Here is a 26,877-nt window from a genome sequence, read left to right as displayed (position 1 = left end):
AATTAAAGCCTAAAACTATATCTGCTTTTGAAGTAATGTAGGCATAGATGTTGGGGGTGCAAACTTTAGGAACTAACTAGTAATAAGGAAACATTCAGCCAGAAAAGTGTCTGTTAGTCACTCATTCGTGTCCGACTCTATGTGACCACATGGACCGCAGCCAGCCAAGCTCCTCTGCCCATGGAATTCTCCAGGCAAGAGTACTGGAGTAGGTGGCCATTCCCTTCTCCAGGGGATCTCCCTGACCCAGGGATTGAACCTGGGTCCCCTGCATTGCAGGCAGATCCTTTACTGTCTGAGCCAGAAAGCCAGATACAAAAGCCAAAACTAAAAATTACAGAAGCAAGTCGCATTCCAGGGAAACAATTATTACAGGATTTAAAGTCCAGAAGTAGCGCATGTGGGAGAACTCAAGATGGCAGGCAGCACAGAGCAAGAAGATGGAACTTCTGCAGATGGTCCAACTGCAGCCATCCGGGTGCTGCCCTCAGAGGACATCCCAGGATGCATGTGCACATGCGTGTATACCTGTGTGTGTGTGTGTGTGTGTGTGCATGTGTGTGTTGGGTGGTAGAGAAAGAAGGGGCTCACTTTGAAAGAACTAGAGCTGACATTCTTGGCAAAGGACACAAGCAGAAGATATAAGACTAGTGTCCAAAAACTCATGGAGAAGCTGAGTTTTAAGACCAGGGTTCTGAGCATGAAGAACATAGATCCTCACACACAACCAGAGCAGAATTCCGCCAAGAATGACCTGCAGTGAAATTACCCTGAGGTACAAGACTGACAGTTGGATCTGGGTCAGAACTAGTCTCAATGGTCAAATGAAACTCTCTTTACTTGGTCAAAAGAAGGCTATAGGAGAAGAAAAGACAAATAGCTCACTCATTCATTCTTATTCTAAGCATCGGAGTATACAAGGAAGAAAAAACTGAGTTTACAGAGGAGAAATACACATGTCTCCACCCTCAGGCACCTTGCATCAGCATATCATTGGCCTTTATGATAAAACAGTGAACTTCCTTTCTCTATGACATTTGTTTCATCCACCCAAGAGCCAAACTCACTTCTCCAGAACTAAACATCATGAAGAAGCATCTTTAAGAAATCACTCTTGGTGAGATGTGTGTCTTAACTCACAAAACACTGAAATATAACAGCTTAATAACATGACCACTGTAAGCAGCAGCTGTTAGGATGTCCAGAATAGAGAATCGGTGTTCAACTCTTCTGTTGTTGCTATTCAGTCACTCATTCATACCCAACTATTTGCGACCTCATGGCTGCAGCATGCCAGGCTTCCCTGTCCTTCACCATCTCCTGGAATTTGCTCAAAGTCATGTCCATCGAGTCAGCAAAGCCATCCAACCATCTCATCCTCTGTCATTCCCTTCTCCTCCTGCCTTCAATCTTGCCCAGCATCAGGGTCTTTTCTAATATATTGGCTCTTCATCTGGTGGCCAAAGTATTGGAGCTTCAGTTTCAGCATCAGTCCTTCCAATAAATATTGAGGATTGATGTCCTCTAGGATTGACTGGTTGGAGTCTCCAAGTGACTCTCAAGAGTCTTCTCCAACACCACAGTTCAAAAGCATCAATTCTTCAGCATTCAGCCTTCTTTATGGTCCAACTCTCACAATCATACATGACTACTGGAAAAACCAGAGCTTTGACTAGATGGACCTTTGTTGGTAAAATAATGTCTGTGCTTTTTAATATGCTGTCTAGGATTGTCATAGCTGCTTTCAAGGAGCAAGTGTATTTTAATTTCATGGCTGCAGTCACCATCTGCAGTGATTTTGGAGCCCCCAAAAAATAAAGTCTCTCACTGCTTCCATTGTTTCCCCATCAATTTGCCAAGAAGTGATGGGACAGGATGCTATGATCTTTGTTTTTTGAATGTTGAGTTTTAAGCCAACTTTTCACTCCCCTCTTTCACCTTTATCAAGAGGCTCTTTAGTTTCTCTCACTTTCTGCCATGAGAGTGGTGTCATCTGCACATCTGAGGTTGTTGATATTTCTCCCAGCAATCTTGATTCCAGTTGTGTTTCATCCAGTCTGGGATTTCGCATAAAAGTTAAATAAGCAGAGTGACAACATACAGCCCTGATGTACTTTCCCAATTTAGAACTAGTCCATTGTTTCATGTCCGGTTCTAACTGTTGCTTCTTCACCTATGTACAGGTTTCGCAGGAGGCAGGTAAGGTGGTTTGGTATTCCAATCTCTTTAAGAATTTTGTGATCCACACACTCAAAGATTTTAGTATTGTCAATGAAGGAGAAGTAGATGTTTTTTCAGGAATTCTCTTGCTTTTTCTATGATCCAACAAATGTTGGCAATTTGCTCTCTGGTTTCTCTGCCTTTTTAAAATCCAGCTAGAACATCTGAAAGTTCTCAGTTCACATTACTGTTGAAGCCTGGATTGGAGAATTTTGAGCATCACTTTTCTATCATGTGAAAGGAATGCAATTGTGCAGTAGTTTTGAACCATCTTTGACATTGCCTTTCTTAGGGATTGAAATGAAAACTGATCTTTTCCAGTCTGATGGCCACTGCTGAGTTTTCTATACTTGCTGTCATATTGAATGCAGTATTTTCACAGCATCGTCTTTTAGGATTTGAATTAGCTCAACTGGAATTCCATCATCTACACTAGCTCTGTTCTTAGTGATGTTTCCTAAGGCCCACTTGACTTTGCACTCCAAGATGTCTGGCTCTAGGGGAGTGATCACTCTTTCCTGGTTACCTGGGTCATTAAGATCTTTTTTGTACAGTTCTTCTGTGTATTCTTGCACCTCTTCTTAATATCTTCTGCTTCTGTTGGGTCCATACAATTTATGTCCTTTATTGCGCCCACCTTTGCATGAAATGTTCCCTTGGTATCTCTAATTTTCTTGAAGAGATCTCTAGTCTTTCCCATTCTATTGTTTTCCTCTATTTCTTTGCATTGTTCACTTAGGGAGACTTCCCTATCTCTCCTTGCTATTCTCTGGAACTCTGTATTCACATGGGTATACCTTTACTTTTCTCTTTTACCTTTTACTTCTCGTCTTTTCTCAGCTATTTGTAAGGCCTCCTTGGACAGCAAATTTGCCTTTTTGCATTTCTTTTTCTTGGGGATGGTTTTGATCATCACCTCCTGTATAATGTCATGAACCTCTGTCCATAGTTCTTCAGGCACTCTATCTATCAGATCTAATCCCTTGAATCTATTTGTCACTGCCACAGTATAATTGCAAGGGATTTGATTTGGGCCATACCTTAATTGGCCTAGTGTTTTTCCATACTTTACTAAATTCAAGTCTGAATTTTGCAATAAGGAGTTCATGATCTGAGCCACAGTCAGCTCCTGGTCCTGTTTTTGTTGACTGCATAGAGCTTCTTTGTCTTCAGTTGCAAAGAATATAGTCAATCTGATTTCAGTATTGATCACTTGGTGATGTCCATGTGTAACATTGTCTCTTGTGTTGTTGGAAGATGGTGTTTGCTATGACCAGTGTGATCTCTTGGCAATGCTCTGTTAGCCTTTGCCCTGCTTCATTTTGTACTCCAAGCCCAAACTTGTCTGTTTTTCCAGATATCTCTTGACTGCCTACTTTTGCATTCCAGTCCCCTATGATGAAAGGGAGATCCTTTTCTGGTGCTAATTCTAGGAAGTCTTGTAGGTCTTCATAGAACCATTTAACTTCAGCTTCTTCTGCATTAGTGGTTGGGGCATAGACTTGGATTTCTGTGATATTGAGAGGTTTGTCTTGGAAACGAACAGAGATCATTCTGTCATTTTTGAGATTGCACCCAAGTACTGCATTTTGGATTCTTTTGTTGACTATGAGGGCTACTCCATTTCTTCTAAGAGATTCTTGCCCACAGCTGTAGATATAATGGTCATGTGAATTAAATTTACCCATTTTGGTCCATTTTAGTTCACTGACTCCTAAAACTCAACTCTTTAGTGTTGATCCAATCATTATTTATTGAAAAGCCTATTACATGACAGGCACTATTATAGCTTCTTGGTCTGCATTAGTGAACAAAACAGACATCTTGGAGCTGACATGGCATGGAAGCGACACCATGAACCTGATAAACAACTACATCACTATAGGATACTATGAGATGGTAAGATCTATGGAGAAAACAGATCAGAGTGAGAGGGGTCAGGACATAAATGGACCACATTCTGCAATCCCACTCCTGTGCATTTATCCAGAGAAAACCATAACTTGGAAAGATACACACACCTTAATGTTCACTGCGGCACTATTTACAATAGCCAAGACGAGGAGGCAACCTAAATGTCATTGATAGAAGAATGGATAAATATGTGATATATATACAATGGAATGTTAGTCATAAAAAAAAAGAATTAAATAATTCCATTTGCTGCAATGTGGATGGACCTAGAGATTATCATATTAAGTATGTCAAACAAATATCATAGTCTATTGCTTATATGTGGAGTCTAAATATATATATACATACACAAATGAACTTACTTACAGAACAGAAATAGACTCACAGACATAAAAAGCAAACTTATGGTTACCAATGGGGAAAGGAGAGGGGAGAGAGAAATTAGGAAGTTGGGATTAATATGTACACAGTACTATACATAAAATAGATAACCAACAAAGACCTATTGTATAGCACAGGTAACTATACTTAATATTTTGTAGTAACTTATAAGGTAGAAGAATATATCTGTATGTATATATATCACCTTCCCAGGTGGCACTAGTGGTAAAGAACTTGCCTGCCAATGCAGGAGACATAAGAGATGTGGGTTTGATCCCTGGGTAGGGAAGATCTCCTGGAGAAGGAAATGGCAACCCACTCCAGTATTCTTGCCTGGAGAACCCCGGGGACAGAGGAGCCTGGCAGGCTACAGCCCATGGGGTCGCACAGAGTCAGGCATGACTGGAGTGACTTAGCATGCACACGGATGGTTACTGTGGCTACCCTAGTCCAGACTAACCTTGGCTTTCCTGCATTATCTCTTTTGTGTACTACCTCCTGACCATAAAAGCATTTTATCTAAAGTTAAAAAGTCAATACCATCATGTCAACTCCCTGTTGAACATCCTTTCAGTCTACCATCTCATAGGATCAAGTTCCAGATTCCAAGCACATATCGTTTACTTCAGTAAAGCCACTACCCCTTCCCTCTTGCTTCTGCATCAACTTCATGCCCTCCACATCTCTTTTCCACTCCATGCCTCTACAGGTACCTGAACCACCCATCTTCCCACCCTGCCTCCCCTTTGCTATTTAGGTCCCCTTAACTAATGCTTCCTAAACCCTAAGACACAGTGGGAGGTTGCTATCTTTATCAAGACCCCTACCGCATTGTATGTTTAGCCTGCTTAAGGTCTGTCTCTCCCTTAGATGCTGGTGTCCCTGAGGTCAGGAACTAACTCTTTACCTTTATGGCTCGGGTTCCTAAATTAATGTTTGGTACATTGTAGTAAATTAATAGCACTGCTGACAGTGGGAGATTAATGTTGACAACAAGCCTACATAGTAGGTACTCAGTACTCTCATTTCAAAGAAGAGGCAACTGAATCCTTGAGATAATTTGCTAAAGCTCAAGTTAGTGAGTTGGCCAACAGCAGACTCCTGTAAATAGGCTTTTTTCCCTATAAAGTGATTATATTAAGATCTGCCTAAAGGCGGGAGTCTGGTGGTGCACAGGCGCTGGGTTGGGCTGTGCCCCCATGGAAGCTCCTCCCCAGACTCCCTATATGCCCTCCCTGAACCCTTGATGGTGAGTTACAGCTTATCACAGCAAGGAAATGCAGAGACCCGGGGCCTTTCTGCATCACCAACTTGAAACTACAACGTGCTGTTGGAATTAGGTCACAGTTCCCTGGAGAACCTTTTGCTTCTCCCCTTCTGCTGTGCTGGATTTAGGTGCCTAACTTGAGCAGGTAGTTGGTGATATCCTTGGCACACAGATGTCCACCAGCCATGGATCAGTCCTTTTTCTATACTTTGTCTTATTCTTTCATTTGGATTACATTCCTCCATCTCTTCATTTGAACATACTTTGGCATTGCTTTTCTTTGGGACTGGAATGAAAACTGACCTTTTCCAGTCCTGTGGCCACTGCTGAGTTTTTCAGATGGCAGAGGAACCAGAGATCAAATTGCCAACATCCTCTGGATCATCAAAACAGCAAGAGAGTTGCAGAAAAAATCTCCTTTTGCTTTATTGACCATACTAAAGCTGTTAACTGTGTGGATCACAACAAACTGTGGAAAATTCTTAAAGAGATGGGAATATCAGACCACCTGACCTACCTCCTGAGAAATCTGTATGCAGGTCAAGAAGCAACAGTTAGAACTGGACATGGAACAACAGAATGGTTCCAAATCAGGAAAGGATACATCAAGGCTGTATATTGTCACCTGCTTATTTAACTTCTATGCAGAGTACATCATGAGAAATGCTGGGCTGGATGAAGCATAAGCTGGAAGCAAGATTGCCAGGAGAAATATCAATAACCTTAGATACACAGATGACACCACCCTTACGGTGGAAAGCGAAGAAGAACTAAAGAGCCTCTTGATGAAAGTGAAAGAGGAGAGTGAAAAAGTTGGCTTTAAGCTCAACATTCAGAAAACTAAGATCATGGCATCTGGTCCCATCACTTCATGGAAAATAGATAGGGAAACAGTGGAAACAGTGACAAACTTTATTTCTGGGGGCTCCAAAATCACTGCAGATGGTGACGGCAGCCATGAAATTAAAAGATGCTTGCTCCTTGGAAGAAAAGCTATGACCAACCTAGATAGTGTATTAAAAAGCAGAGACATTACTTTACCAACAAAGGTCCATCTAGTCAAAGCTATGGTTTTTCCAGTAGTCATGTATGATTGTGAGAGTTGGACCATAAAGAAAGCTGAGTACTGAAGAATTGATGCTTTTGAACTGGGGTGCTGGAGAAGACTCTTGAGAGTCCCTTGAACAGCAAGGAGATCCAGCCAGACCATCCTAAAGGAAATCAGTCCTGAATATTCATTGGAAGGACTGATGCTAAAGCTGAAACTCCAATACTTTGGTCACCTGATGCAAAGAGCCGACCCGTTCGAAAAAGCCATGATGCTAGGAATGATTAAAGGAGGGAAGAGAAGGGGATGACAGAAGATGAGATGGTTTGATGGCATCACCAGTGCGATGGACTTGAGTTTGAGTAAACTCTGGGATTTGGTGATGGACAGGAAAGCCTGGCGTGCTGCAGTCCATGGGGTTGCAAAGAGTCAGACACGACTGAGCGACTGAACTGAACTGATCTCTTCCTTTGGCCTAATTCTGTGTTTATTTATTTTATTAGGCAGGTCGGTTGTGCCTCTTGATCTTGGAGAAGTAGTCCCGTGTAGATGTCCTGCGGGGCACTGCGTGCTTCCCTCTGGCCAGCAGAGCCTCTGGGCCCAGGAGCGCTCCCTAGGGGCTGGGTGTGTCTGCCTGTTTCGTGGGCTGACTGCTGTATCATGCTGGTGTTGGAGGCTGACCCTTGGCCTCGCTGGCTCAAGACCCGGCCTCATGTAGTTGCTGTGGATGTGTTGGCAGGTAAGGCACGTCCCAGCAAGTTAGCGGAGAAGCCTAGTTGCCCATGACTGATGAGGGCAAACTGCTGGGTAGGGCAGGGCCCCGGCATAGCTGGCTTTGAGACCCAGTGGTGCAAGTCTGCTGTGAGGCCACTGGCGGGTGGGGTAGGCCTCCAGCATTTAATTTCTTTATAATCTCAATTTCCATTTCTTTATTGCTAATATGAGAAAAGTGAAAGTGTTAGTCTCAGTCATGTCTGACTCTTTGCGACCCCATGGACTGTAGCCACAAGGCTCCTCTGTCCATGGGATTCTCCAGGCAAGAACACTGGAGTGGCTTGCCGTTCCCTTCTCCAGGGGATCTTCCCGACCCAGGGATTGAACCCAGGTCTTCTGCACTGCAGGGAGATTCTTTACTGTCTGAGCCACTGGATTACAATTATATTCTATATAAAGATTTATGTCCTGTAACTTTGCTAAGCTAACTTGACTTCTCATAGCTGTTTTAAAGACTCCATTGGATTTTTTACAGATACAATCATATCTGTGAATAAAGAAAATTATATTTCTTCTCTTCTAATATGGATGCTTTCACTCCTCAATTGCTGTGACAAGAAATTATACTATAATATTGATTAAAATTTGTGAGATTAAATATCCTTTTCATGTTCCTGATCTTAGAGGGGAAACAGTCTTTAAATATAAAAACAATGTTCCCTTGAGGTTTTTAGTTAATTTTATCAGGTTTAGGAAGTTCCCCTCCATTCCTAATTTGCTAAGTTTTTATCAAGAATGGAAGTTGAAATTTTTTCAAAATGTTTAATCTATTGAGATTATCATAAGGTTTTTTATTTATGTTGATAACACAATGAATGCTATTGGTTAATATTTTATACTATTAAATTTGCATTCATAGGATAAACCCTACTTTATCCTCTTCATAAAATGTTGTTCTTGATCAAACTTTTTTAGAATTCTTCCATATGGTTTCATGAAATACATTGGTTTATGGGTTTCTTTCTTTTTTTTTTTTTTTTTTGTAGTATCTTTGCCTGATTTTCATATCAATGCAATACTAGCCTCAGAGAATTAGCTGAAAAATATTTACTCTTCTTCAGTTTTCTTTTAGAGTTTGTAAAGAATTGTTTCTTGGATTTCTTTTTCCATAAGTGTTTGGTAAAATTTACTAGTGAAATCACAGGCCTGTAATTTTCCTTTGAGATGGTTTTAAACTGTAAATTACATTTCTTCAGCAGATACAGAGCTATTTTTGAGTGATCACTGTTAGTTTATGACTTTAAAGGAAATTGTCCACTTTATCTAAATTATCTGGTTTACTATGAAACTTCTGATAATGTTGTATTTATATCCTTTTATCTGCAGAATCTGTTGTGATGTCACCAACATAATTCTTGACATTGGCAATCTGTCTTTTGTTTTTCCCGACCAGTTTAGCTAGAGATGTATCAATTTATTTTAATTTGTCCATAGAATCAGATTTTATTTCAGTGACTAACTCAAAATATTTAATCTTTCTATTCCATCCATTTGTACTTTGATATTTACTATACCTTTATTCTCATTGATGTGCTGTACTGTGCTTAGTCGCTCAGTCACGTCCAATTCTTTGTGGCCCCATGGACCATAGCCTGCCAGGCTCTTCTGTCCATGGGATTCTCCAGGCAAGAATACTGGAATGGCTTGCCATGCCCTCCTCCAGGGGATCTTCCCAACCCAGGGATTGAACCCGGGTCTCCTGCATGGCAGGTGTATCCTTTACCATTTGAGCCTCTAGGGAAGCCCAAGAATACTGGAGTGGGTAGCCTATCCCATCTCCAGGGGATCTTCCCAACCCAGGGATTGAACTGCTGTCTCCTGCATTGCAGGTGGATTCTGTACCAGCTGGGCCACCAGGGAAGCCCTTACCCTCACTACTCGGATTTAATTTGCACATAGTTTTCTATGTTCTTAAGATAGAACCTGAAGACATCAGTTTGCCAAACATTATTACCTTTGCCACAAACCCTACAATAAATTATCATTTTCGTTTAAACTGTCAATGGACTTTTAAAGTGATTTACATAATAAGAAAATGTCTTGCACATTTACTCATTTTAGTATTATTTTGATGCTCTTCATATTTTGTATAGACCCATGTTTCCATCTGCTAAACTTTCCTTCTGCCTAAAGAATTTCTTTCACCTCTTCTTGTAGGGCAGATCTGCTGGTGATTACTTCAGTTTCCTATAGTACATCAAGAAAAAAAGGAAAAAAAAATTTATTTTGCCTTTATTTCTTGAAAGGTATGTTCAAAATACATAGAACTCCAGGTTAACAGTCTTAGCGTTCTGCGCTTACACCTTACTGCGTCACTGCCCTCTCACTCACACGGTTTCCCACAATGCACCTGGAGCCAGCCTCATCCTTGCTCTTCTGTCCGTTTGGTATCACTTTTCTCTGGCAGCCTTTAAGGTTTCTGTTTATCATGGGCTTTGAGAAACTTAATTATGGCATGTTTGTTGCACTTTTCATCTTGCGGATTTATCGAGCTTCTGTATAGCTTTTTATCAAATCTAGAACATATTTGTCTATTGCTTATTTGAATATTTTGCATCCCCTGCTCCGTCTTCAGAGAGTAGAATGACACATATGTTAGGCTGATTAAAGTAGTCCCACAGCTTATCAAGGCTCTGTTAATATTTTTAAAAGTAATTTCCATTTTTATTTTAGATAGTTTCCATTATCTCTCTCAAATTCACTGATCTTTTCTTCTGCAATATATCATCTGTCATTAACCCTACCCAATATGCTTCTTCTCAAAGTTTTCATCTCTAGAATTTTGACTGGGGCCTTCTTTACATTTTTTTTCTGTACCTACTTAACATTTTGAACACATGAAGCAAGCGCATAGTAACTATTTCAGTGTTTTTCTCTGCTAATTCTATGCCAGTTCTAGGTCAGCTCTGACTGATTACTTTTCTCATTACAAATTCTGTGTTTCTGCTTCTTTGCATGCCTGGTAAACTTTGTTTGGATGATGGACTTTTGACTTTGTTGAGTGCTGGGTATTTTTTTTACTTCTCATAAATATTCTGAACTTTGATCTGAAATATAGTTAAATTACCTTGAAATAGTTTCATCCTTTCTGTTCTAGCCTTTATGTTATATTATGCAGGTTTTGCATATTGCTCAGTCTATGGCAAATTACTCTCCCCATTACTAATGCAGGAACTTCCTGAGTTTTCCACACAATGTTCTGTGATTTATGGGCTTTTCCAACCAAATAATGGGTATCAACAGTATCCCCAGGAATGTGTGAATTCCAGGAACTATTTTCTAGCCTTTTCAGATATTTTGTTTGTTTGTTTCTCCCTGGAACCAGGTAGTTTTCCCACACACATGTCCTGATGAGTGTTCTGCTGAACATGCCAAAGAAGCTTGAATCTGCAGATATTCTAGATTCTCTGGTGAAGTCTCCTCTCTGGTGCTCTGTCCTGCAAACCCATGTCACTTTCATCCCCCAGGACACTCAGCTACTTCTCCCCAGATCAGCGTCAGCAAACTTTGCCCTAATTTCTCCCTCCTTGTCCCATGGCCTAGCAACTCTCCTAATGCAATTAACGGGAGAAAATTATGAAGCTGTCTATATTGGTTTCTGGTCTCTCAGTGGTAACTGTCTTTCACTGCCTGATATTCAGTGTCTTCAAATTTATTTTACATATATTTGTCTATTTATTTTTCATTGTTCCAGGTAGGAGGGAAAAAAATCTGTTCCCTCTTACTCTATTTTAGGAGAATCTGAAGTCTGATTTCCCTCTTTTTATCCAGCTAACTCATAAAATCTTAAGTTTGATTTTTCCACTACATAGAAAAAATTTCTGCCATTCAAATTCTTAGACCTTTTCAATTCTATCGAAAGACCAAAGTGGGGTCTGCAAACTCTACTGTAAAAAACCCTGCTCAAGAAAACTCAAACATCCTGTAGGAAAAGTTCATCTTAGTTTCCATTAACCTCTAATTGAAACTTAGCATTTCCTTCCATTATAAATGTATGCCACAAACCACAGTAGTATTAACAGTATAATAGGTAACTTTGTCAACATGGAGGAGGGCCCAGAAACCCACTCCAGTGTTCTTGCCTGGAGAATCCTTTGGACAGAGGAACCTGGCTGGCTACAGTCCACGGGGTCGCAAAGAGTCGGACACGACTGAAGCGACTTAGCATACATACCCTAACTTCGTCACAAATTTTAAAAAATCACAGACATTTCATATTTTATATTTTTACCCTATCTTGGAAAGTGCAGACAGCCTGGAGATCATAACTATGCGTCCCCTCTCTCTCTCTTTCCCCTGGGCAGTCCCCCTCCCTCACATAACAACCTTGGAATATCCTAGAAATTTCTTTCTGCCTTGTGCATTACCCAAATATTTGCTGTATTTGGTCTAGTTCTATTCATGGGTTGGTCCACTGAAGGAGTGGCATCAACACTCTTGTTTCCCATGTGGGAAATGACTCAGTGAGTGTAATCAAGGTCTCAGGGCTGATAGCATCCAGAACACTTCCACTTCTGTTGTCCAACCCCATGATTCCTCTGCTCTACATTATGCCTGCTATTTCTGTCCCAGGGTTTAGCTTAAAGTTGTCACAAAATGACAAACTCAGCAACGAGCTTCTGAGCGTTAAAATGCTTTCCTACCACCAAGAGGTATCTGGAGTTAAAATTCTTTTGCTGTCTGTTTGCATAAAAACCTAAAATTGTGACTTAGGAGACAATACAATATCATTTATTGGGCTTATATTAAATTAAATGTATAATAAATATGGGCTTCCCTGGTGGCTCAGTGGTAAAGAATCCATCTGCTAATGCAGGAGATACAGGTTTGATCCCTGGGTTGGGAAGATGCCCTGAAGAAAGAAATGGCAACCCCATCTACTTGCCTGGAGAATCCTATAGACAGAGGAGCCTGGCAGGTTACAGTCCTTGGGGTCGCAAAAAGTTAGACATGACTTAGCGACTAAACAACAGCAATATAATAAATACTGAATCATGCTCACATGAGCAATGTATACTAGCTGCTCAATGTCTGAGAAGACTGGGAGAAAGCCATAGGATGGAAGATGAAAGGGCCCATCAATTTAATATTACATAGCACTCAGTGCTCTGAAAGATTTGTCATTTTTTGGAAAAATAACTGGAAAAATCACATGTGCTCATAGAAACAAGTAGAATAAGCATTTTCTATTTCTGTCAAAAAGTACAGTATTTCTTATTGCAGTTCTGGTATTTTTAATGATGAGAGGAGGGCCTATGCTCCTATTGCCCAAATCAGCTTCTTAGAGTCAACCTCATCACAAGCACAGGCCCATAACTTGAAAATTTGAAAATAGAAAGGCTTTGAAAGTTGCCTTCAGAGCTACAACATTTAAGCAACTTGTTAAATGTTGATATATCAGCCTAATTGATCTTTATGAGACTCTATGTTGCTTGTTGCATTCAGTCACTAAATTCTGTCCAACTCTTTGCGATCCCATGGATGGTAGCACACCAGGCTCCTCTGTCCCTCACTATCTCCCTGAGTTTGCTCAAAATCATGTCCACTGAGTTGGTCTTACTATCTAACCATCTTATCCTTTGCTGTTCCCTTCTCCTTTTGCCTTCACTCTTTTCCAGCATCAGGGTCTTTTCCAACCAGCAAGCTCTTAGCATCAATTGGCCAAAATATTGGAGCTTTATCTTCAGCATCATTCCTTCCAATAAACATTCAGGACTAATTCCCTTTAGGATTGACTGGTTTGACCTCCTTGCAGTCCAAGGGACTCTCAAGAGTCTTCTCCAACACCACAGTTCAAAAGCATCAATTCTTTGGCACTCAGCTTTCTTTATGGTCCAACACTCACATCCATACATGACTACTGGAAAAACCATAGCTTTAACTACATGACCTTTGTTGGCAAAGTAATGTCTCTGCTTTTTAACACACTGTCTAGTTTTATCATGGTTTTCCTTCCAAAGAGCAAGTATCTTTTCATTTCATGGCTGCAGTCACTGTCTGCAGTGATTTTGGAGCCCAAGAAAATGAAATTTGTCATTAGTTCCACTTAGAAGAAAGAGAAAAAAATATTCTCTTTGAAAAAAAAAAAAAATGACTCTAGAGTGAATACCTGTTAGGGAAACCCTATTTTTCTCTAGACTTCTATCACCAACCCAACGATGCATTTCTCAGAAGGAAACCCTCAAGGGCATATATCAGAGACATTGGTGGAGATGAATCCAAGGAGGTGGCCAGACTCAGAGGCCCTGCAGGATCACAGACTGATGACTGCCTTTCAGGTCTTAATCATCTGGTCTCAACAGGACTTTGTCAGTCTGGGTTTTCTAGGCTTCCCATTAGGCTTCCTGCTGTTCCATCACCCCTTCTAAAGCTGCAGTATCAGCTGCCAAGTCTGGTGACCCAGGAGGCCAGCCTGCTGGGTACAAGTACTTAGCTGCCTCCAGTTCACTGTCTGGATTTATGATTCACTACTGCTTAATAAGTTTATCCCATTCTGGAAGTTCTAAAGAAAGGGGCTACCGGCTAAAACAAAGGAAGGGAATGGCAGAAAGTATTACTGAGCACCTACAGCAGGGCTGCAAGTGGCTACAAATAGTTAATGTTCACTACCTCTTCCATGCTCACAGCACTGGGGTGAATATCATTCCAGTGTTCTAGATAAGGAGCCAACATGTCATTTTCCAAAGGCCCCGGGGTGATATGACAGACTGGATCAAGGTCTGTCCGCCCTAAAGACCATGCTCTTCCTGCGCAGTGGTAGTTACCTGGGTGTATGCATCCTCAGTCACTCAGTTCTGTCTGACTCTTTGCCACCCCATGGACTGTGTGGCCTGCCTGGCTCTTCTGTCCATGAGATTCTCCCAGCAAGAATACTGGAGTGGGTTGCCATTTCCTGCTTCAGGGGATCTTCCAGACCCAAAGATCAAACCCATGTTTGCTGGGTTTCCTGCATTGACAGGCAGATTCTTTACCACTGAGCTCCCTGGAAAGCCCTAGTTATATACATCAGTTCAGTCCAGTCACTCAGTCGTGTCCGACTCTTTGAGACCCCATGAATCGCAGCACGCCAGGCCTCCCTGTCCATCACCAACTGCTACATAGCAGCATCCAAATTACCCAGCAACTCCCAGAGGAATCAAGATCTTCATCTCCAGTGAGTATCATCAGCAAGTAGTGTCTCCCATCTTAAAGTTAAATCTTTGCTCTAGTCCTGTGAAAAATGCCATTGGTAATTTGACAGAAATTGCATTGAATCCAAGTGATGCCATATGTTACAACATAGATGAACTTAGAGATTATCATACTAGGTGCAGAAGATCAGACAGAGAAGGACAAATATCATGTGATATAACTCATATGTGGAATCTCATATTTTAAGGTGATATAAATGAACTTATTTAAAAACAAAAATACACTCAGATTTTGAAGACACGTTTATGGTTACCAGAGGAGAAATGTGGGGAGGAGAGTTAAATTAGGAGTTTGAGATTAACATGTACACACATATATGTAAAATAGATAACCAACAAGTACCTACTATAGAGCAGAGGAAACCCTACTCAATACTCTACAATAATCTAAATGGGGACATAATCTGAAAAAGAATGGATATATGTGTATGTATAACTGAATCACTTTGATATGTACCAGAAACTAACAGAAAATTGTAGATCAACTACACTCCAATAAAATTTTTGAAATGTTCACATTTGCTGAGTGATTTTCTTTTTTGGTCATGCTGCCCAATTTGTAGGATCCTAGCTCCTGATCCTAGTTCCCAGGGATTGAACCTGGGGCTATGGCAGTGAGTGAAAGTACAGAGTCTTAACCACTGGACTGCCAGGGAATTTCCTACTCCAATAAAATTACAAAGAAAAAAGAAATCTGATCAATGAGATGGAATGACAGAAAATACAAAAGGGTGAAAAAAAACTTGCTGGCTGAATCTTTCTAAACTTCAAGAATTCTTAGAGAAGATTTTTTTTTAAAACACTGTATAAATAAGAACCTTTAAAACTACTCTCACTAGGGAAGACAGAGATCGTGATTCCAAAATGTGACTTGATTCAATTTCAAAAGATTCAGTTAAAGGTAGAATTAATTCATAAGTTTAAACTACATGGTGCTTCACTTGACAATAGAAGATTAGGACTAAAGGTAATCATCCGAATTTCTGCCATATTTTAATGCAGTTTTGCCACTTGCCCTATCTCGTTCTGCTGTTGCTAGTACTGACTATACTGACCTTGATACCAGAGTGACCACTGTCTACAGGCTGGATCCATGAGCCTATCCAAGTTAATAGGAAATTCATTTTAATGTATCCGTTATATTTGACTGACAAAGGATGCTCTCTATGTATGTAAGTTCTGAAAAGAAAAATCCATCTCAAACAATAAAATGGAGTGCCTTATGATGGAAAAAGTAAGGCAAATAATTATAAGAATTACAGTAATAATAATAATTTTATTATGATCCCATATAAAATTGAAAAAAGGCAAAAAGCCAATCTACAAAATTGCTCTCATTCCAAGAGTATCTAGCTTCCGGTCATTTCAAAAGGCACCAGATCCTGTTACAGCCACGTCAAGCTCAGGTCAACCCATCCCCACCTCATCCAATGCATTAGGAATTCTGCAAATGAGTGTTCTTGGTTCACAGGGGGTTTGATCACAGAAAGCTAGCTGTTGATCTTTGAATGCCTGCAGGCCTGCAATCTGTGCTACAAGTTTATCCCTTCTAGGACAAAAAAAAAAGCGGGGGGAGGAAGGATGAGACCAGAGGATGGAACCAATACAAGCAGCTGTAAGAGGCTAATTGGACCCTTGTGGGCCACCAGTGGGTACAAAAGTAAACAAACAGGGCCTCTCACTCTGCCCTTTCAGGACTGAACCTACCCTGGGTCTGTCAGCTTTTCCCCTGCCTCCTCCCCTCATCCCCATTTTTAAAGGACCTAATTACGGGTCTCTCTGAAGGATCACAAGCCAGTTTTTATCTAAAAAGAATAAGGTATTTTGCCTCCAAACTGGAGACACTGTTAGAAGTTGGTAATTAGTATGACTTGTTAATGGAGTTTGGCTGTGATTAAGTGGTGATTGAGTGCTAGTTTGGGGCCTGTCAGTGGCTAAGCCGGGAGGGTGAGAGATGTTTAATGAGACACCTGTTGTTGGGGGCCCACTGGGGTTTGTTGCAGTTGATTGGCACTTGGACGCGGTGCGCTCTGTGCGGGGGGCTGGGCTGAGCCTGGCAGGCAGTTGGCATCACAGCAGAGCCTGCTGCTCCCAGCAAGTCAGGGCTGGCCGCGTTTCCCGAGCTGAGCAGTCTGTCCAGGCCTGCAGCCACGTGTTCCCACGTGATCTGGGCTGGCTGACCATGCTCTGCCTCACAGAGGGCGCTGCTCCCACCCTGCAGGAGGAAGATCCCTTGGTCCCCAGGAACCCCGGCTCCCCAACAAACACCAGGCTGGGCGTTGGGCATCCCTCCCCTCCTCCAATCTCTCCTGTCCCCAGTGTACAGATGAGGAAACTGAGGCCACAGCAGGTTAAAGAGTTTGCCCAAGTTGACATAGCCATCTCCAGGACCAGAAACACTGCCCTCAGTCACAAGCCCCTTTTAAGTTTTAAAAGGATCCGCAAGGAGCACATTAAAAATACAGATTATGATTGAGTAGGTCTGGGGAAATTACTTTTCCTAAGAGTTTCCAAGCAGGGCCCATACTTTGAATGCAAGCCTATAGGGTACTTCCTTTTCTTTGAGTCAAACAGAACCCACAAAAGAGAAATGCATTATTGTTATTTTTCAGTTTTATGATTAAGACTTTGCTGTGCTATGCTCAGTCATGTCAGACTCTTTGTGAACCTATGGACGGTAGCCTGCCAGGCTCCTGTGTCCATGGGATTCTCCAGGCAAGAATACTGGAGACAGTTGTCATTTCCTCCTCCAGGGGATCTTCCCGATCCAGGGATCAAACCAGTGTCTCTTGCATCTCCTGCTTTGGCAGGCGGGATCTTTCCCACTAAGTCACCTGGGAAGCCCCACGATCAAGACTACATCATGCTTTTTAAGGAAGAGAGAGAAGGGATGTGCATAGCACCACCTTAACTCCTCTTTACCCCCCAGATAGAGCCTGACATGAAAGATGCTCGGAAGCTCCTTACCCAAGTATGACGTGGGCGCAGCCCAGAAGGGTGAAGCAGATGTAAGTACTCATGGGAGGCTCAAGCCCCACACTAAGGTGTTGGCAGAACATTTCTGGGGGGAACAAGAGTCTCACCTTGGGGGCTCTGCTCGTTGAGGCATTGGGGATCCAGTTGCCACCACCCTGACGCCTGGCCCTGCCCACCCCCTGCAGGTGCCCCCTCCAAATCCACTTGATAAACGTCACCCTTTCCAGGTCAGCGACCAGGAACCTCAGAGAAAACAGCCCTTTGTTCTCTCCCAACAGTTGTTCGGGGCCGAAGGTGGAGTCAAAACACATGTGGGAGGTCACGAAGGCCCCGCACCCACCTGGGCCCCGTTCAGCTTCGGTTCAGGAGGGGGTCACCCGGCCTCCAACTGACCTTCCCACTGACTCAGATTGCAATTTGTGCCACATTTTTTCGGAATTCAGAAGAACCTTTTCTGAGCTTGAAAAAAGACCCATAGCCTCCAGCCAAAGTTTGGGCTCCCTTGGATCACATTTGTTGAGAACGAAAATACCTGAAGAGCAATCTTGGATGCCTCAGGTTCCGACACCAATATTAAAATCAGATAAAACTTCAGGGTAATTCACAAAACAAAAGCCAAATACTTTGTTTTAAATTCTATAGATGATTGAGGGCAAAAGTGATTTTGCTCTGATCACCCAAATAACTGTCTCATTGCTGGGTTTCCCTGTACTGAGGGAGACCAGGCCTGAGGGCAATACGTTACATCAAATGTATTTATCCTGTATTGAAATGATCAAGGTGTTAATTTATTTCTTCTAGAGGAATAAAATATTTAGCTGATGTGGGTGGATTTTATTTCAAATTTGATAGAAAAAAAATGTGTCATATTATCCACAATTTGATCTAATAAAAGGCAAGACCAAAATAAGTTATTTAAAAATTTGTGTAGGTATTTTCTTTTTTGCATTTATATACACAGCATTAGAATGTGAGGTGTTTACCATGACATTTGCAACAGAAAAGTATGCTTTAGGGGTGGGTAGGAGGAATATGAACTGGGTGATTGGGACTGACATATATACACTATAGATTCTATGCACAAAATGGATAACTAATCTGACAGCACAGGAAACTCTTCTCAGTGTTTCCTGGTGACCTAGATGGGGAGGAAATCCAAAAAAGAGAGGATATATGGGAACATATAGCTGACTCACTTTGCTATACAGCAGAAACTAACAACATTGTAAAGGAACTAGACTCCAATAAGAGCTTCCATGGCGGCTCACATGGTTAAGAATCTTTGCAGGAGACCTGGGTTCGATCCCTGGGTCAGAAAGATCCCCTGGAGAAGGGAATGGCAATCCGCTCCAGTATTCTTGCCTGGAGAATTCCCATGAACAGAGGAGCCTGGTGAGCTATAGTCCATGGGGTCGCAAAGAGTTGGACACAACTAAAGTGACTAAAACTTACTTACTTATACTCCAATAAAATTAATTTTAAAAAAAGTATGATTTAGACTTCTAGAAGGATATCAGTCTCTCAACAGGGATTTAGAACTTTTTCTGGTGAACATGGGGTAAGGGACAATCATATGCCAGAAACTTACAGGTGATGTAGATACGGCTGATGGGAATCCTTTTTATAACTGTTAAAGTTTTCAAGTACTAAAAGGTGCTACATCTCAAGGATCCCATATGAAAGAGGAATATGCAAAATGCTTTAGGATGGAGTGCATAAACAGCAGATCTGAAGGCAGATGGGTTTGGGAGAGAGACCTGGTTCTGCCAAGTATGAGCTATGTAGCTTTGGGCCAGGGGCTTAACTTCTTTGGTCCCCAGTTTCTCTATTAATAGTTTGGAGGCAGTCACATTATCTTGAAATATTGCTCTGAGACTTGGACATAAGGTATAGAAAGCTCCTGGTATATGGCAGACACTGGATGAACCCTGAAGAGGGTTTATATTGATCATTGTCCCACATGGTACAACCCTACACTGGTGAACATCTCCCAGGACTGGCAGCTTGGAGGGAATCCAGTTAACCATTTCACACCACAGAGACAGGCTCAGAAACACCCATCCAGGTATCATCCCCTCTCACCTGTACTGTTGCGATAGCTTATAAATAACAGGTCTGCTTGACTGATTCTGACACATTCTCTCCAATATCTATTGTTTACATCAAAGTCAAAGTGATCATTTTCAAGTAGCACTGACATATACACACTACCACGTGAAAAATAGATAGCTAGGGGGAAGCCACTGTGTAAAGCAGGAGCTCAGCCTGCTGCTTTGCGATGACCTGGAGGGGTGGGATGGGGGGAGGGTGGAATGGGGGAGGCGGGGAGGGAGGGGACATATGTATACTTGGAGCTGATTCATGTTGTACAGCAGAAACCAACATAAAGCAATTATCATCCAATTAAAAATAAATAAAAAATAAAATAATGTGTACACAGAGAACTTAATAAAACTTGGTGTAAAAAAAAGAAAGGCATCCTTTTCAAACATGAGACCTGACTCAAATCTAACAGAATGACAGCCGAAGTTCTTCTACTGCCCAAAGCTCTGCCTGGTCCCGCCACTCTCCCCTGCAACTTCCCCCAGCTCACACCCACTGGCTCCCTCTGGCCAGCTTCCCCGAGCTCCACACTGGTTCCAACATGCCAGGTTCAGCTCTCACAATCCCCTACTTAGAAGGTGCTTTCTCCCGCTCTCCACCTGGTTCATCCCACCTGCTTTCTCCTAAACCAAAAGGCCCTTCACAGACGAGGTTATCCTACGGAAATTTGCATTTCAACCCTTCCTCCTAAGCATCTCTTACCTCCTGTGTGCGTGCAAAGTCACTTCAGTCGTGTCCACCTCTTTGCAACCCCATGGACTGTAAACCACCAGGCTCCTCTGTCCATGGGATTTCCCAGTCTAGGTTACCAGAGTGAGTAGCCATTCTCTTCTCCAGGGGATCTTCCCGACCCAGGCCTCAAACATGGGTCACCTGCACTGCAGGCAGATTCTTTACCTCTGAGCCACTGGGTAAGCCCCCTTACCTCCTTACCTTGCTTTTTAATTTTTTTTTCCCTTGTTCCCTTGCTTTATTTTTTAATTTTTATTTTGTATTGGAATATAGTTGAGCCCAGGTGGCGATAGTGGTAAAGAACTCATTTGCCAATGCAAGACATAAGAGATGCAAGTTTGATCCCTGGGTCAGGAAGATCCCCTGAAGAGGAGAGCATGGGAACCCACTCCAGAATTCTTGCTTGAAAAATCCCACGGGCAGAGGAGACTGGCAGGCTATGGTCCAAGGGCCGCAAAGAGTTGGACACAACTGAAGCAATTTAACATGCATAGTTGATTAACAATATTGTGTTAGTTTCAGGTATACCACAAACTCAGTTATCCATATATACACATCAACTCTTTTTCAAATTCTTTTTCCATTTAGGTTAGTATAAAATATTGATCAGAGTTCTCTATGCTATACAGCAGACTCTTGTTGGTTATCCATTTTAAATATACATTGCTTTAATTTCTCCATCATTCTGATCAACTCTAACACATCATATTTTGTTGTTCCCGAATGGTAATATCTTGCTCTTTCCCATGGAGGCAGAGGCCTTGCTTGGTTCCTTGACAAACTCAGGTATTTAGAACCATTTCCTGGAACCCCATAAAAAGATGGTGTACAAATGCACAAATGAGTCAATAAATGAATGAGTGAGTCTGTGACTAATAGTAGGCCCTGGATGACTGTATGTTGAATGACTGAATGGAAATGGCTCTTTTAATAAGGCCTGTCTCTTAATAGGAATCAGCCTCCTGTAGGGCAGGGCCATCTCTTTTGGCCCATGCAGAACACCTCAGCATGTTCTAGTGGAAAAGAATCAGTAAAGATTCAGCCAGTGTGAAAAACTGAAGCCCAGAAATGGAAAACTAATCAGGGCAAGAGGAACTTGAACCCAGGGTCAGGTCTTCGAGCCTCAGTTTGCTGTGACTTTGTCCTTGCTTCCCCTTTGCTGGGCCCACTGCCCCCTAAAATGCCTGAGCAGAGACCTAAGGTTCCAGTAGCATTGGTCAGTCATGTGACTGTCTGATGCTGGCCCCTGTTACAGATCCCCTTACCCATCTGACTGAGAGAAGCAAGGCCTTCTTTATTCCTCAGAGCAGGAGAGTAAACGGTGATAAACCTGGAGTAATTCCTAGTAAAATCCCTGGAGGGAAAAGGCATCATGTGCTCAGCCCTGCTATTCTTTGGGCACAGCAGTTAGTAGGAGCTTCTTCCTGACACCGGGATGCAGTGGTTCAAGAGAACTGCTTGAGTCCATCCAGCTAGGAGGGTGATGTTCTGCACATTCCAGATGTTTCTGCTGAGTAGAAAGAGCCACAGGTCTTCAGGGGGCAAAACCCAGAGTCCCAGCCTGAGAGGGCAAAGTTGCATGGAGCCCAGCCCCAAAGCGGGGAAGACGCCCTGCATCCACCGTTTTAACTAGGCTTGGCCCCTGGCAGAGCGTGTGAAAGAGGCAGATCTGCTTGGGAATTTTTGTTTATTGTTGTTCATTTGCTAAATCCTGCCAACTCTTTGTGACTCCATGAACAGGCACACTGGGCTCCTCCGCCCTTCACCATCTCCCAGAGTTCACCCAAGTTCATGTCCATTGAGTCAGTGATGCTCTCTAACCATCTCACCCTCTGCTGACCTCATCTTCTTTTGCCTTCGATCTTTCCCAACATCAGGATCTTTTCTAATGAGCTGGCGTTTTGCATCAGGTGTCCAAAGTATTGGAGCTTCAGCTTCAGCATCAGTCCTCCCAGTGAATAATCAGGTTTGATATCTCTTAGGATTGACCGGTTTGATCCTCTTGCTGTCCAAGGGACTCTCAAGAGTCTTCTCCAGCACCACAGTTCAAAATCATCAGTTCTTTAGTGCTCAGCCTCCTTTGTGGTCCAGCGCTCAGATCCACACATGACTATTGGAAAAACCGTACCTTTGCCATCACCATCAGCAAGGTGACATCTCTGCTTTTTAAAATGCTGTCTAAGTGGTCATAGCTTTTCTTCCAAGGAGCAAGTGTCTTTTAATTTCATGGCTGCAGTCACTGTCTGCAGGTATTTCAGAGCCCAAGAAAATAAAATCTGTCACTGCTTTCACCTTTTCCCCATCTATTTGACATTAAGTGATGGGACCGGATGCCAAGCTTTGTCACAGAATGAACTTGGAATCATGCCAGTGAGGCCTGAAAACATCCACAGAGGCAGTACACAAGATGGAAAGGACCCCCACAGGTTAAGAACTGCAGAAGGACCCCAAAACAGAGTCTGCAGAATGTGACCAATGCTATGGGATGAGTCACACAGATGAGCTGACAGTACCAGAGACAGTGCTGTCTGTCCCCGTGTAGCCTTGACCTGAAAAGCCTGCCCATCAGAATGCCACTGCACATCACTAAATGTTCAGGGGTGTGGGATTCTGTTTCTGTGTGTGTGTTAGTTGCTCAGTCGTGTCTGACTCTTTGTGACCCTATGGACTATAGACCGCCAGGCTTCTCAGTCCATGGAATTCTCCAAGCAAGAATACAGAAGTGGGTAGCATTTCCTTCTCCAGAGGATCTTCCCTACCCAGGGATCGAACCTAGGTCTCCCACATTGCAGGCAGATTCTTCACTGTCTGAGCCACCTGCAATTCTGGGATTCTCTTTAGGTTAACCATATTATAACAAACTGGGTCTCTAGTTCACACTCCAGAGTATAGGTTTCATCATTCTCAACTGATCATTTTGTTTTCATCCTAAAGTTCCCAACTGGAAAAACTTTCAGGCTAATATTTTCAAAGGCTATATGGGATTGATGGGTATTTACTAATTTTATAATCAAGATCCCAGTGCATCATCCAGAATTGGTAAAAACAAGAAATTTTAGGACATGGCCTTAGTAGGCTTATGTCAAGGTGTGTACACATTATACTGATGCACAGAACAAGGTACAGGCACATCTCATTTTCTTGTGCTTTGCTTTACTGTGCTTTGCAGATATTGTGTTTTGGTTTTGTTTGGTTTTGTTTCTTTACAAATGGAGGATTTGTGGCAACCCTCCATTGAGCAAGTCTATCGGTGCCATTATTCCATAGCATTTGCTTGCTTCATGCATTTGTGTCACATTTTGATAATTCTTACAGTATGTAAACTTTTTCATTCTTTTTTGTCTGTTATAGTGGTCTGTGATCTGTAATCTTTGATGCTCTTTGACTTGCTGAAGGCTCAGATGATGGTTAGCATTTTTCAGCAAAACTGCATCTATTAATTAAGATATAGACACATTGCTTTTTGGGCTTCTCTCACAACTCAGTTGGTAAAGAATCTGCCTACAATGCAGGAGACGTGAGTTCGACCCCTGGAGAAAGAAATGACAACCCACTCCAGTATTCTTGCCTGGAGAATCCCATGGACAGAGGAGCCTGGCAGGCAACAGTCCATGGTGTCACAAGAGTTGAACATGACTTGGCAACTAAACTACCATTGTCTTTTAGATATAACACTATTGCATACTTAACAGACTACAATTTAGTGTTGACAGCAATTGTATATGCACTGGGAAATCAAAAAATTGTTGTGATTTATTACCAAATATGCCTTATTGCTTGTACCCCAGGCATACCTAGGATACAAGCAGTAAAGGATGCTAAGCCTCATATATATTATCTAATTTAAGCCCAAGTGGTAGGCATGATTCTCTCAATTTTTATAGATGAGGAAAGTTGGAGAAAATCAATGGCTGTACTCTTCTGCTTTGGGGCTGATTTAGTCTCTAAGTCATGTCCAGCTGTGGTGACCACACAGACTGTAACCCACCAGGCTCCTCTGTCCATGGGATTTCCCAAGCAAGAATATTGGAGAGGGTTGCCACTTCTTTTTCCAGGGGATCTTCCCAACCCAGGGATCTAACCTGGGTCTCAGACATCGCAGGCAGATTCTTTATCAACTAAGCCACCAGGAAACAAACAATAGTCCCAGGGTGGGGCACTTAAACAGCAGAAATTAAGTCCCTCACTGTTTCAGTAGCTGAAAGTCCGAGATCATGACGTCAGCCGTGTAGGTTTCTTCTGAGGCCTCTCTCCTTGGCTTGCAGACAGCCACCTTCCTTCTGTGTCCTCACACGGCCCTTCCTCTGTGCACACCCATCTCCGGTGTCTCTGTGTGTGTCCAGAGCCTCTCTTCTTATAAAGACGCCAGTCAGATTGGGTTACAACGCACTCTGTAGGCCTCATTTTAATTTCACCACCTCTCTAAAAGCCCCGTCTGCAAGTCACATTCTAAGGCACTGAGGCTTAGGCCTTCTTTTTTGGGGAGGAGCAGAATCCAGACCAAAACAGTAGCCCTATACTCTGGTTTGCCTGGGACACTCAGGGTAAGTTCATTGTCCCTGGGTAACTAGTACATAGCATCCTTTCACTCTCAAAATCATCCATTTGAATGATCAACTCACTCTACTATGACAGCAGGCTTCATAAAACATCTCAGGAGGAGAACAGAAAAGAGTTCCAGCTCTGCTCTGCTCCCCAAACCCCCCTTCCTGCCTCTTAGATCCTCCCTTCGCACCACTGTGTGGCTGCCCCCAAGGAACTGTGCTTACAGACACTTCGCAGGGTCTGGGAGAGGCATGGTGATTCAGTAGGCCACAGTCAGTGTACAAGGCTGGCCACCACGTGGCTTGGCTTCTCCCTGACATCACAGTGAAACACAGATTGTTTGGATGAATGAGGGCAGATGGGTCCTGTCTCCTTCCCCTCACTCTTTGCTTGGGTTTTGGCCAACCACATTTCACTACTGTGCTTCTGTTCCAAAATTAAGAACGTTCTTTGATTCTAAAATTAAGAATGAAAGCAAGTGCCTTTGTCCAGGAGGATGCTGTGTAACATCTGAGGGATGTTGGTGGATGTTGCAGCCGAAGACTTGAGCCAGCCTTCGGCTGTCGGTCACTCCCCTCCCCACACAGGCCCAGCCGCACACGGCGCTTCCCCCACCTCCTGAGCGTCTTCCGTGTTATATGCATCCAGACTCTTCTTTCCCGGGGTGTGTGTGCTGGACCCCCACTGAGACGGCAGCTCTATCATCTGGCAGACTCTGGACCACAAGTTGCTGGGCTCTGCCTCTGCGGGTAGCTAGCTCAGTCCTTTAACAGCCCATTCAGGAAGGATGGCGCTGTGACTGTGTACTTGATGGGTTTTTCTGAAGAGGGAAGTGGGAGCGGCTCTGGGAAAGTCAACAAAGCCCAGGAGTGAGCCAATTTTGATGATTTGGCCCATGGTGTCCCAATTTATTATCACAAAGGGAAGATAATGACAAGTTTCCGTGGAGGGAGTACCTACCACATGCTAGGTTTTGTGCCGAGATCTTTAAAGCCAAATTTTAATCGAACCATGCAGACCTGGGAGGTTTATCAGAGGGTGAGCAGCAAACTGGAGCTCAGGTCTGTGTCTCCCTCTCTAGCTCTGGTGCAGCCCATGGTACGTGCCTCTTTTAATCTTTTTTGTAATCATTGTTAAGGCAAGATTACTCAAATACATTCCTAATCTCTCCTAATACTTTTGCCTTAACTAGAAGTCACACCTAACTCATGTCTGTAGTAAACAATTACAAAATGCTCTCCAAAGGATCCTTCTTCTACAAAATATTAACAAATCCTCTGCCTTTCCGCCTTGATCCCCAGCCCTCCTCAAACAGAGGGGAGTCTGTGACCTTTTGTGTTGGAAACAATGAGTTGTTCAGTTTCATTATTGTAGCACTTCTCCAAGCCTGGAGTGTGTTGCTGCTAATTGTGAATTCCCACAAAGAGGCGGCATCATGCAATGTTTCACAAACTGAGTACCCTCATGGGTCCATTCACCTGGTCAACATCGGTCTGGAAACACTGGCCTCTTAATGCCTCAAGTTTCCGTCTGAACTTCTAGGTCCTGTGTGATCATGTTTCCCCATTATTATTTAGCATGAAAACTCTTTCTTCTGATAGTGGGCAGTGGGTAATTTTCTACCTGCGCTAGTGTGTGTGCTTAGTCGCTTAGTAGTGTCCAACTCTTTGCAACCCCATGGACTGTAACCAACCAGGCTCTTCTGTCCCTGGATTCTCCAGGTAAGA

This window comes from Odocoileus virginianus, chromosome 16 (genome assembly GCF_023699985.2).
Source record: "Odocoileus virginianus isolate 20LAN1187 ecotype Illinois chromosome 16, Ovbor_1.2, whole genome shotgun sequence".
NCBI lineage: Eukaryota > Metazoa > Chordata > Mammalia > Artiodactyla > Cervidae > Odocoileus > Odocoileus virginianus.
This window is presented reverse-complemented; position numbering follows the sequence as displayed.